Raw genomic sequence first — 13468 nt, forward strand, 5'->3', positions numbered from 1 at the left:
CAGCACCTGCCAGGTGCAATAAATGAAATATAATGGTGCGCAACACAAAAATGGCGCAAATGAAAATAGTAGTTCCATAATCAACATTTAATGTGCTGAGCCGTGTAATGTCTCCAGGACTACTTTTTTCACTCACCACTTCCCAGGGTGGCTCTGTCTAGGCATTCATGAGATGCCTCTTTTTTCCCGCTGAGCACCATTACCATAATTTGAATTTTCCTCATAAGGAAAGGCGCCTCGATTTATCAGGCTAAAGGTTTTGAAGTGCCTGCTGTTCACTGCACCAGTGGTTTCATTTTAGTGCAGTGTGGCGTTAGTTGCAGGAAAATGAAACGGCCTACTAAAAGTTGTGTAAATGCGCACTTACACTCATTTATTGCGCGTCGTGAAATGTGGCAGTGAATGTCAGGTTAATATACAGGAATGGGAATGTAGGTGTTTTCAAACACAACTGGTGAAGGGAAAGGTTGAAGTGGGGATGGCCTTGCAGGTATACATGCATCTTCCACGGCCAGGTGGGAAGGAAGAGAAAGCAGGAATAGGAAAAGGTAATGAGAAGGGGGAAGAATTTCAAAACAAGGTGCTATGCACTATTAAACGCCTGAGGAGATCAAAACCAGTTATTTAGAAGGAGGGCAATCAGTACTGCATGCTTTAATCAGTGCCTGCACAATACAATGAAATCCCTTCACTGCGTAACATAGCTGTAGTGCCGAGAAGCTGCCAATATTGATGACGGCATCACAGAGTGTAATGAAGGCCCTTGATTTGTTTTTGTGCACATATATCACTCATGCAAAGTGAAGTAAACGGTCCATTTGCATAAAAGTGTGAGCACGACACAGGTATGCCGCGCGTACGGCTGGAGCAATTTTAAGCGTTACATTCGTTGCCCAGGTTTCAAACTACGGACCTAGATTTCGTTCAGCTCATATTACACCGCCTCGAAGGACTACGCTTGGCGATGTGGCAACAAGCAATGAGCCATTTAAGGCGCATTTATAGTCCGACGTGTTCAGTCTCGCTACGCCGGTTTCGCTGCGCTGGCCGAAGCGCCACCCCCTATGCGACCAGACGCCGCGCGCCGAGCATGCGCAGAACGACCGCCGCCTCGCGCGCCGACCGTCGACACGCCGGCAGTTTGAATTCCGTTCGCGCCTTTTTCTGCGTCGCCTCATCCGTTTCGTTCCATCCACGGCATTGCGGCTACTAATGAAACATGGCTATTGTGTTATCCGCGCGACAGAAACTTGCTCTCGTGTTGCTAGTGCACCGCTTGCGGCGAAAGCGCAGGCGCTCGATGTATGTGCGAAACATCGCTCTCTCCACGGGAACAACTTACCCGTAGAGAGACCGGTGCTTCGCCTTCTGTTGCCAAGCGTTCTCATTGCCCTGGTGGTCTCTGAAATCCAGCCTTTTGGTGTCGTATACACAAGGGTGCTGTTTTATGGCTTCGATAAACCGTTCCACAATGATGTCCGGCACAATTTCAATATTTGGGCAGCTCGCGCCACTCACGCCGCTCGCACTGGCATCCGCCATTTTTCTCCGCGCGATGCATTGTGTGTCGACGCGGTCGGCGGCGCCGGCGCGCAATTGGAGCAGGAGCCAAAGCTGCGCCGGGCCCGTCGGGGCACGCTGGCAGCCGCCGGTTACGCTGGCCGCGGCAGTGCGTCGAACTAAAGACGGAGCCTTTTCACCAAAGCAGCGCGCGCGCGCTTGCGTTACGTCGGACTATATTCGCGCCTTCACTACGAAAACAATGTTCTGAAGACGCACGGACATTAAACCATCAGTTGCGTGCTTTCTTAGTTGTAACAGTGCTTAGCGCACAAGTAGATATGGATGACCACTTTCGTCCATGCCGACTAAATATTTTTTAATTCTAATTGGTTATGTAAGCCCACGTAACGTGTACGTAATTGCACTAGTCCGCTTTGCTATTCGGATGCTAGACAGCGAAACCAAAATAAGAAGAAATTCATTGGAATTATTTACTAGACGTATTCATATTCTACATGGCAGTTTATATTCACTTATGTCTTGTGCTTACACAGAACGTACAGCCGAATGTGTCTGTACTGCTTTGATGATTGCGCACCTTAGGCCGATCTTTGGTAATGTATACATGGTATTGTCGAGCATTTTTCGCTCTCTCAACACCGCCATTTAGCCTCAGAGCACTTCCTTTTGAATAATTTGGAAGGGCGCATTTTGCGAGCAAGGGAAAAAGAGAAGCTTCGAAACATGGCGTCTCACCTGCACCATTGCCGTATAAAACTCTGCGCGTTTCGCTTGCCACGCTAGCTTATCAAAACCACTGCGACACGAATCATCTGCGTCAGCACGTTTTCAAACGGCACCCGTCGTCTGCACTGGCCCAAACATAGCGCTATCGTTTTCAAACGCCGCGCCATTTATACCATAAGCGCTGTTGTGCTAGTGTCATCATCAGCAGCCAAATTTGCTTGCCAACCACTGTGTTGCAAACTTACAAACGTAAAAACCATTGTGAAATCTTGACAACTTGGGGCGTGTACGTTATTCAGTGTTAGGAAAGCTAAAATTCGAGCATTTAAAAGTGCTGGCATGCATTTCGACATGTTTTTTTTTTGTTTTGCTTTCAAATATGCTTGCTATGGCAGTACTGGCGTTGATCGCTAGGGGACCATAAAGCGTTAGACAAGATGGCCGCCTCCATGCTGCTTGTGTTACATTTCAAAACATCGCGAATAGTTCCCAAGACGTAAGCTTACGAAGGGTAGGTGAACGTTTCAGGTATATCAAGTGATTCAGTGCGTACGATTGTTGGAAATATGGAGCAGAAGTTTCGTAGCTGGCCTTACATGGCAGGCAAGTGTGTGAGCAACGAGTGCTAGAGTGGAGTAAAGCTTTGCTTTTACTTGAACATTAAGTACCAGCAGGCTGTTTTTTTGAATGGTGGAGGATGAGCTCTACACGAAATACAAACCTTTGACGGCACTGATGCTCATTAATTTTAAACGCCAGGTCCGGTGAGTCGCACCGAGCATTGTATGTTTTATTTCTGTGTGAATTAAACTGCAGTGAGCCTTTCGTCTTGCCTCTCGCGTCTGCATGCTACTTTGCACTTAAAGTTGTGTCAGTTAAAGAACTGTGCAGCGAGTCTTTCGCCTTGCCTGTCACGCGTCCCGGTTACTTTGCTGTGGAAGTTGTGTGGGTGTGAATTCCTGGCGCTCAGTTGGGCTTCAATCTATAATAGTGCCACAGCGAAAATGTAGGATCGTTCACCAGTACGCAACGTGAACGATCACGCCAGGACATCGCGGAGAGTTCGGAATATTGGTAGACCTGCTAGTTTTTCGCTTTCAAACGAAGGCATTTTTTGTTTTATTTATTTTCAATATTGCACAGAGCATGGTCTTCGACGGCCAAGTCAAAGGCAGCTGGCCTGAGCCTAACAAGGCCCCACTACCGATGTAATTCTCGCCAGAAAATAAAAGAGAAAAGCGCTACGAACCGAAGTACATAGCTAGATATTACCTTGTGCCTATGATGTCTGTGTCCACTTACCACAGCACCTTTCTGTTGCAGACATTCCTCTGGCATCATGGGCTCTGTTAACATGGTTTTGCAAAGGCAATAATGGGCTGTTTTGTGCTGCTGTTTGTGAGGTGCCAATATTTAAGTGTGCCAAGAACTTCTACTGTCATATCGACTGCACAATGAAGTTTTCACTCTTTCACGCATTGCTATGCATGGCTATACGTGGGGATCACATGTTTTGTCATTTGAAAAATGCACAGCAATTACGTGTGTGCTAATACGACCATGGGTGTTTCCGCCACCTTCTAACGCTTAATCTGGGACTGTTTTGTTAGTTAGACTGCAAAGGAATTGGGGCTGATGCTGCTTATACCGCCTCATCATTTAATTCCTCATGCATTTAAGTTCTACGCTGCAGCTGTGCTATAAATTGCTGTGCACCTAGCCAAAGCAATCATTGCCCTTCCGTCGCGAATTCTCAACAGGAGATTCATTTAGTCAAAACACTCACACGCTTCTAATAGGAGTATTATGTGCGGAGGGCGTATACAGAAAGCGAAGGAGAGAAAAAAGCCGCATACATGTCGGACATCACTTTTTTACAGAGAAGCTCTTGAGCGCATGTTCCTGCATTCAACGTCTTAACTGATTGCTCATTCCTCCACTCTTGGCGTGGCAGGTGGTAGCAGAGTGAAACGCCACCTGCCAGGGAGAGAGTGGAGGAATGGGCAACTGGAAGGTGGCTAGCAGTGTAACACGTCACCTGCCAGTGGTGGCAAGTGGCATTTGAAGAGCTGCACTCAAATTTCACATTACCCACTGTCATATTTCAAACTTCTGAAGCTTCACCATGAATGGGTTACACAAAAGGCAAGCATGTAGGAAAGAAGTTACAGAACTGCACGTGGTGCAGAAAATCATATGTAATACAATATAAGGCTTTGGAGAATAGTACACAACACATTATATTTCTGCTGTTTAAATGAACATTTAAAACATGACTAACAAAGTACAAGACAGCACAAAATAAACCAGGAAAAGCATAACAGCTCTTGGTGATTTAAGACTGCAGGGTCATTAATGGAAGCGGTGTGATCAGAAATATCATTCCAGCAGCTTATGGTTTGCAGGAGGGCTGTCAAATTAGCAGCAGTGGTGCGACCGAATAAGTGCCTAAAGCTGCTGTCTTTATAAAGACAACGGGATGCACAATGTGGTTCTGCTAGGGGAAGGTTAGTAGGATGCCTGATTTGGACAAAGCAAAGCAATCTTCGTACGTAACTCTAGTGTTGTAATTAACTTTAGTGAGTGATAGCGGTAACTTAACATTAGTAACGCTTGATTACTGGTCATATTTTATGGTTAGAAAATGTGCTGTGCAGGTGTGAATTCACTTGAACAATTGTATTAAATAGGCTTGGTGTGGTGACCACATGGGGAACGTGAATTCAAGTTGGGCAAGAACAAGTCTGATATGCAAGTTTTCAAGTGGTTAACAGGGCATCTCAAAGATTACGTCTTAGATAGCTGAGAGTACGGCGATTTTAATTATGCCATGCTTGAAGGTATTTATATGGAGGCACGTATGCACAAGGGTTAAAATTTAATTTTTTTTTGCTTGCCACGTTGGCCAGGTTTGGAACTGCCGACTATATTCTGTACTTACAAAGACGAACCTTTATTGAACGCGCATCTGTTTCTTCAGGCAAACTGCAGCCCACATTTTGGTCTGACCAAGAGTCTCAAACTCGTTTTGCCATGCAAGCCAGACTGTAGTTGTACCACTCGGGTATGTGATTTTGTGCAGGGAAGTAGGATCAAGGGAAGGGGGTGTTGCATTTTTGTAACAAAGCGTATCTTCCTCTGTAATGGCAGATGTCCCTGGTGTTGAAGCTGTGCGGTGCAAGCTGCATCTCCAAGAATGTCTCTTACATGTGGATACCATCTACACACTTTAGAATTTTGGAGGAACCTATCTTGGCTCTGTATTATATGCTCAAGCACATGTCTGGAAGTAAAATTATCATGGCTGGTGACCTGAACCTTGCTGGTATAAACTGGAACACACTGAATACCGCAAATATAAGAATATAAGATTTTATGTTCACCTTTAGCCTCAAATAGCATAATGAGTTAATTGTCATATATACAGGTGATTCTCTAATTTACAGTCATAGATCGCCGGGAGTCCTCGTACCCTTTCTGGCGCGGTGGTGCAGCGGTTAAGCGATGCGCCACTGCCCTGTGATGGCAGGTGCTCCCAGCAGTGGGCCTTCTGCGGCCCCGGTTGCTCTTCCCGAGCGACCAATCATTCATTTAACTGGCCCATGCCATGGTAGGCACTTGGCTCTTTTCCAGTGGGCAGGCTGTGAGGACGGTGCAAGGTTACACGACCTATGTGGCCCATCTGCCTCCTAGGTTGCTCTGTGCGGACCACCTGCCAGAGCCATGCCAGTGTTTTTTTTTTTTTGCTCACAACGCTGACACCAGATGTTCTGGATAACGGGACCATTAACGCTATCACGTTAATATAAAGACAGATAGCAGTAGACTGTCATGTTCATTTGAGTGCATTGTTTGCACAAAAGGCACAGAAAAATGGAAGGGTCACGACTATAGCTGGAGGTAACATTTCAGACTGGCTTCAAATTTATCATGATCAATGGCACATGCAGTGGTACCAGGCAGTTGATTCCAGTAACGAATGGGGTGGAAAAAAGGTGAATGAAAAAAGCAAATTGAGGAAAGGTATGTGCATCTTTCAGTTGGTGATCAATGCAGGTAAAAACAGGACAGGTTGGTGTGATATGGCACAAAGTGAAGTAAGAGTGACTATGGTATTATTTGTGAAAAAGGAGGGAATGGAAAATATTTGCTGTCCTTTGAGCAGAGGTAAGTTCAGATATTTGTTTCATTTCTTTGATACTCAGTAATTCTTAGATATAAATTGCGCAGGCTCATTCTCCAAACTCCGATTTTGTTAGTATATGTGCATCTGTTAGAAATCAAGGAGGTATATTCCATTTCGAGCACACTAATTAATTCTATGTTAAAAGCATTGTGTCTGGGTTTCATAAACCAAAGGTTGCATTGAAGGAATTCAGATGCTTTCGATGCCTTGTTGAAGAGGTCATGGTACCATTCTTCAGACTCAAATTGTTTATTGCATGTAGTTTGTTAAGTATATCTGAACAAGTAGGCGAGATATAGGCTGATTTGGTGCGACAAGTAATTTGTATTTAAGTTATCCTGAACCGTGTGAAAGTCAGGCAACACTGGTGCACCCTCGATCTGTGACGCCATAAACCAATGGTCACGTGCTTGCCTGGAACTGAACTGCGCATAGTGAGGATAGGGCAGTGGGTTGTTTATTGTTCATGCTAGGGGTGAAGAAGGGGTGTTGGCAAGAGAATGAGGAGCCCACACCCCACAATAGGGGGACAAAAGACAAAGGCAACAAAGGCCTGTGTCCTGTTTCATGTCTGATCTTGGAGACTTCACCGCAGTGTGCCACGGCGGGACTTAAATAGGTGCATGTTGTGCTCCACACTGACTGTGCGCGGCAGTTTTGGAGATGATGACAGTGCTAACGATTTATGACGTCACTCAGGCTGCATCTATATGGCCGTCACTGCCATCGGGAGGGGATTAGAACCGATAACTTCTAATTGCAATTTCTAGCTTTCCAGCTGAAATGTGCACATAGGGCCGTACGCCTTTTTTATGTATAGTTAATAATGCCGTGGCCAGTGGCAGTAACATAAAATCATGATTTGTGGGGAGAACATGTCATGTCCCCTTTAATAATCGCGTCTATGTGATTGTTCCAAGAAAGGTCGGATGTTATGTGAACCCCGAAATACTTGATGGTGGGTACTGATTCTATGGCAACATTGTTCAGAGTGTAATGGCATGGTACGATGCTATATTGTGAAATTGAAGGGTGTAAAAATCGGAGGCAAGCATAGCTTTTCAGAACCTGTATGAAGCCTCGAGATATCGAACATGAAAATAGCTTCAGAGAACTCAAGTTGGGTTTTCTCACGTTGCATATCGAAAATGGGCGGTCTTAGAACATAGGTGATGTAAGCAACGCCCTTTTAGGAACATGTAATGTGGGAAAGGCAATTTTTACGAGCTGCCAAATGCATATTTTCTGTGGTCCATATCTCGAATTACGATTCTGTTGATGTCTGCCTTGCTGCATAATCAACCTGCATAGACGTACCTTTCGCTGCTTTTCAAATAAAAATCTGTATTGAATAATTTGAAACAACAAGTTTGTGTGTATGCATATATAAGCGCATGTGTGTAGAAAGATTCTACAAAAATGCCTGGTGCAGTCATTTCATCCTTTTGCATGATGAGGTCCTCCTGCTTCTTCTGTCACCATTTAGACCTCAAAATCAAAATAAGGTGGCTGCTAGCTCACTGCGACAACATGGCAGAGTTTCTCTTCTGTGTGTTGCAACAAAAAGAGAGTTCAAATAAAGGTCAAAGAATAACTGCAGAACTGCTTGCTGGTCAGCAGAATGACAGCATAATAGTATGACTGCAATAAAAACACATGGGCATATGTGCTCTTTTCACACCTGTAAAGCAGACTTGCAGTGTGTAGAAGCATTTTTTTGAAGTGATCATGTGGTTGTGAGGCACGATATCCCACCCAGTGGTAACGGGAGCAACTTTATGAAAACAGGCAAGAACAGAAAACTTGATGCTGTTGGTCCTGCGGGACGACATGTTTGCTGTCTACATGAATTATGCTGCTATCTTCTCCGTCCTATTGTGGACATCCAAACCCGGATCTGTACAAATAAATAATACAACAAAAATATGTGATCATGCCCTCCTTTATTTGATACTGCCAAAACAGGTCCCTGACAGGGAGGTCCTGGCAAGGAAGTCATGTTCAAGCACTCTGTAATGAAAAACAACAGACTATAATGTAATCAGCACAAATAACTGTGCACAATAACATCACAATTGGGTTAAAATGAAACAGTATAAGCAGAAATGTATAATATATACACAGAAATGGAAAAAACATAAAGCAGTAATATCATATAGCGGCTACAAAACACCACGCAAGAAGTATACAGAAAACAGCAACAAAATTACCATATCCAAAAGGAGGAAAGAATAGAAATTTAAAACACGATAAAACAGCCGGAAGAAATTTTGGAATCCTCTGAAACAAGAAGGAAACCATCATGCAAAGGAAAAACAAGGCTGTAAAAGTTTTAATCGGTACCAAGATAATTAAAAGTCACGAACTGGTTTGACTGAGGCATTGGTTCGTGCTAGAGCCGTACCTCACTGGCCTGCAAGGTAGCCTTGAATATGCAACTGGAAAAAAAATGTGCTTAAAAAAAGGACCAAATCTGAGAAAAAAACTTGGAGATGAAGAAAAAAAGTGCTACCAGGCATTCCACATCTGGTTATCAAGCAGTTACCGCAAGCTACAGAATTATCCAAAACTGTTCTGTACTTAGATGAAGCAAAAGGACCGGAGCATAGATATTTAGGGCATTGGCAAAAGTAGTGAGAAATTCCATCTACTTGACTTCCACTGGGGCAAGCAGATTTAGGAAAGCCCAGTTTTAGTATTAGGTGTGACGGTCCCTTCAACTGCCCCAGACATGAGAAATGTCTGCGCTTTACAGCATACAGCATTGTAATAAGGGAGTATTTACTCTCTTACAAATCTACTCCACCTTGAGGGATTCTCCTAAACATTTGACCAGCATATAGCATTACACACGTTCACACCATGCAAGTGGCAACAGTACTAGCAGCACCTCTTGCTCGCATGACAACCTGGCCAGTTTGTGGAACTGGGCTGCAGACTACGACCATGGAAGTGGCACAGCAGTGGGGGCATCGCTCACTCACGTTTCACCTGGGCCAGTTTGTGCCACTTGCCTAGACTATGAATACATTCAGACCTTGTTGATATGTTGCCAGTTCATATGCTCAAAATCGCGAACAGCAGAAATCTCGCCTCCTAGAATTACAAACAACACCTTGTGACACATTTTCCCAGCTTCTAAATTTACAGTTGTGACGAATTCTGGTCGTATAATATGTTTAATGACTAACTGAGGTGTGCAAACATTTAAACGGGCCAAACATAGCGGGACACAACATGGGAAAACTAGGATGCAGCAGCAGTCACCCACTGCGGTGGCTTCTGTGCAGTGCGCAAGTGCAGAGTACCAGAAAAGCGACAAAGGTGCTGAAACATATGAGCAGACCATTTTTGTGGTAAGGCAACAGGAGGAGGCCGAGTTACGCCTCCACAAAAGGCGGCAGTGTGGTGCGCGATGTTGGCACATGCTACAAAACCCCCTGGCGGTCTAAACTAATCCGGAGCCCTCCAATACGGCGTCCCTCGCAGCCGAAGTGTCAATTCACGACGTTAAACTGTTTGATTAAATTACTACGCCTACTTGCTTATAAATGTATTGTTCTGCCTACCTTAGATTATGCTGCTATCATTTGGGACTCGTTCACGCAAACTAACAAATAAATTAGAGAAGGTTCAAGAGAGCGCGGCACAATACATACATAACAATTACCAACGTACATCAGTAACACATCTTTTAATCCAAGCTGGCCTCCCTACAATAACTGAGCGAAATCGTTGCGCACGACTTAAATTTATGTATCAATTAATCAGGAGACACTACAGAACGGAGCTTACCGATTTGCTTGTTTTTTCGTCCGTATATGCGACGCGACAATGACACCAGCTAACATAAACTCCTTTTCGGGTTCGAAATAACTGCTTTAAATACTCATTCCTTCCACGAACTATTTCCGATTGGAGTAACCTCACTAACAGTGAAGTGCTGCAGCCGTCGCTGACGCTGTGCAGCATATCACCTAGTTTTCAGTGCATTTGCTATTTCGCTGTTCTGTTATATATGTTTAAGGGGGGAGTTTGGTCTTGAAAACAAAATTTTATTATTGTAGTAATAATTATGAAATCTTCAGGGAATATGAATTTTTGCGCACTGATTGTAAATATGTAATTTAATTTCATGTAAAACAATTTCTTGGGCACTTATATAATTCTTATGCAATTATTCTGCGAAGAGCTTGGAAGAAAATTTGCTGTAGGAGAATCGCTGAAATGTATGCCTTTGGGTCGTCTTGATACTAAGGAATGCAATAAGGGTAAAATAATCATTCTGAATATTATAGAACTTCAGTTATAGGGTATTGAAGCTGCTACCAGAAACGAGAATACACACTTTTCTTCACATTTGATGACTGATGTTATAAACTACCGCATATCATCACAAAACATTCAAATGCACAGCAAGTTTCCGAGACGCGTTATTTCAACTTGTGTGGCTTCCCTACTACGCATACTGCAACCGGCCGCCGCGGTGGCTGAGTGGTTACGGCGCTCAGCTGCTGGCCCGAAAGACACGGGTTCGATCCTGGCCGCGGCGGTCGAATTTCGATGGCTCATTCCCGGTTAAAAGCAGAAAAGCAATGACAAAAATAAAGTGGAACGAGAAACGGCCTGTACCTGCATAGCACCACCAGGCTTAAACCAATAAAAGAAAAAATGAACAGGGCCCATTCGGCGAAATTTTTAATTTAGTAGGAAAAGCCACTGGGAAAAATAAAATTGGGCATGGTAACTGAAACGGTGTCCGAAGGGCTCAACGTACACACAGGAATGAAAAAGTCCTCACAGCCCCCCCACCCCCTGCAGCGTCCCGTCAACCTTTACTACGGTGAGTAGCTTTGGGACGTTAAGCCGCCATAGACCATAAATGGGCTTAATTCTTGACAAGAAGCGAAAAAAAAGGAGCCCTTTGATGTACCACAAACACATCAGCCAAGCACACTGTGATCGTGAGTTGTACGACAGTGTACCGGCGCTTCTGTAACTGGATTTGATGGCGCTAGCTCCTTTCCCAAGCCATGCACCCTAGAAGGCCGAGCACCAGGCCGGGGATGGCTTGTACCCATTAAAGCATAACCAGTGGGTAACCGGCGGCAGTTAGGAGTCGAACCCACCACATCCCAAAGCTGAGGCGAGTGCTCTACCACCAAGCCACAGACATACCCACCACAAAGCCACAGAATTTGTACTTGGTACCTACTATTAAAAAAAAAAAGAGAAGAAATCGACAGGGGCACAGAGAACAGAACAGCAATATTTAGTTGCGTCTTAGCGTAGTTCCTTTTCAACTGCAAACAAAAACCAGGTCTACTTCATTTTCATTTTACACGCACATTTTGATGCTGTGACGACAGATGGCGCTCACTAGTGGCGCATATAATGTGGACAACTACTGGCAAAATAATGTGGATAAACGGCTTCACCCTACAGTGGAAAGCAGCGGGGCTGATTTATCCAAGGCATTGGGGTTTAAGGACAGTGAAGGGAAAATATATTTTAAGCGGGTAGAAATAACCAAGCAAAAGTTATCTGATTGGCGGATAAAATCAAGAGAAGAGTAAACTTTCATAAGTCATGGCTAGGTGGCTTGAGCCACCGCCCGATTTAAGGGGTTCAGCCGTATCCATCCATCCATCCATCCATCCTATAGGGTGCCTTGATGTGCGCGGCTCGGGCATCGAGGCTGAGCAAATCCAGAATATACAAAGCGAAAGATGTTGGCGTTCACTGTGTTCATGAACTTGAGATGACTTTGGGGAAAGGAAGGGCGCATAACTGGCTCCCTGGATATGCGGATGCCTCATTCGTGCATTGATACATGTGGTGGTGGTGAGAGAGAGATGTGGCCTGAATGCATTAGCGCTGACAGCGTTGTGGCTGACATGCAGTACTGCAGCAATAGCTAGGCCGCAGCGTTCATTTCGTGATCAATCTCTCGCGATCAACCATTAACTGCATGGTTGCAGTTAATGGTTGCAGGTGGGATTAACTGCAGCCGGTTGTGCGCTTTTCAAGGAAAGGCCTTTGCAAAGTTGTCAACGCCAATGAGCTCTGTGAATGCCGTCGGCTCACTTGTTTTGGAGCACGGACTGTTGGGCGAGTTGGTGCATTGCAAACACGTACAAGCGCACAAAAAAAAACGCACGAAGAAAGAAACAGAAACCACGAGCGCTTTGGTGTCTGGTAAGCGCTCGTGGTATCAGTCTCTTTCTTCGTGTGTTTGTGTTTTTTGTGCGCTTGTGCGTGTTTGCACTTTTTTGGTTTTTGAGGAAAGGAAATGGCACAGTAACCATCTCACATACCTCGGTGGACACCCGAACCGCGCCATAAAGGAAAAAAATAAAGGAGGGAGGTAAAGAAGAGAGAACTGAAAATTGAAAGTTGGATTTTGAGGAAAGGCGCGGCGCTGCGCAGTGGCGGAAAACCTGTGGCTCAGTGCTTCTAAGGGCTAGGGAGTGGCTAGTGATTAGGGAGTGAGAGAGAGTGAGAAATATCCTTGGCGAGGTGCGCGTTGTGACTTCATGTGCCTCCTCGGAGCACCGCCACGGCGAAATTGCAAGTTCGCGGCCAGTAAAGCTTTCGCTTTAAAATTTTGAGGACGCTTAAGGGCGGTTCACATGCAAGCGAATTGGCGAACAGAGCAAACCGCGGCGCGGCGCTGCGAAGCGGTTCGCGAGCTTTCGTTTCACATGCATCGCCGCTCCGCGTTTCCCACTGCTGCGAAAACCAATGTTGCTGGCAAAAGACATGCGCCTGCGACCGGTTTTGCTGGCCTGCAACCACAAAAAAAGCGTAATATAAAAGCGTTATTTTATCATTTCTTTTCACAGTTTATTTAAATAAATATAATTATTGCGTTTTAAGCCTTAAACAGCCCTTTATACAATTTCTTTCCTAAATAAGTTTGTACGTGCGGCGTACAAACTCGCGTGTCAACGCCGGGCCGTCATTGGTTGAGATGCGGTGCTGCCGCGTCGCCGCCGCGAAAATTTCCAACTTGCCCGAACCTCGCCGCTC

The 13468-nt window shown here is 44.9% G+C and overlaps 1 long non-coding RNA gene and 1 pseudogene across 2 annotated transcripts in view; both read left to right on the plus strand.

The window, feature by feature from the left end:
• Positions 1-2668: 2668 nt before the first annotated feature.
• LOC144113619 (uncharacterized) lies at positions 2669-8367 on the plus strand. Its single transcript, XR_013310837.1, has 3 exons — positions 2669-2761; positions 5231-6306; positions 6708-8367. It is a non-coding gene; the product is annotated as an uncharacterized LOC144113619 (long non-coding RNA).
• Positions 8368-9687: 1320 nt separating this feature from the next.
• Positions 9688-13468, plus strand: part of LOC144113531 (protein PALS2-like) — a 58423-nt pseudogene continuing 54642 nt past the window's right edge. The window contains exon 1 of the transcript XR_013310815.1: positions 9688-9792. The product of XR_013310815.1 is annotated as a protein PALS2-like (transcript). The remainder of the gene's footprint in view (positions 9793-13468) is intronic.

The sequence above is a fragment of the Amblyomma americanum genome, chromosome 1 (genome assembly GCF_052857255.1).
Source record: "Amblyomma americanum isolate KBUSLIRL-KWMA chromosome 1, ASM5285725v1, whole genome shotgun sequence".
NCBI classification, from domain to species: Eukaryota; Metazoa; Arthropoda; class Arachnida; order Ixodida; family Ixodidae; genus Amblyomma; species Amblyomma americanum.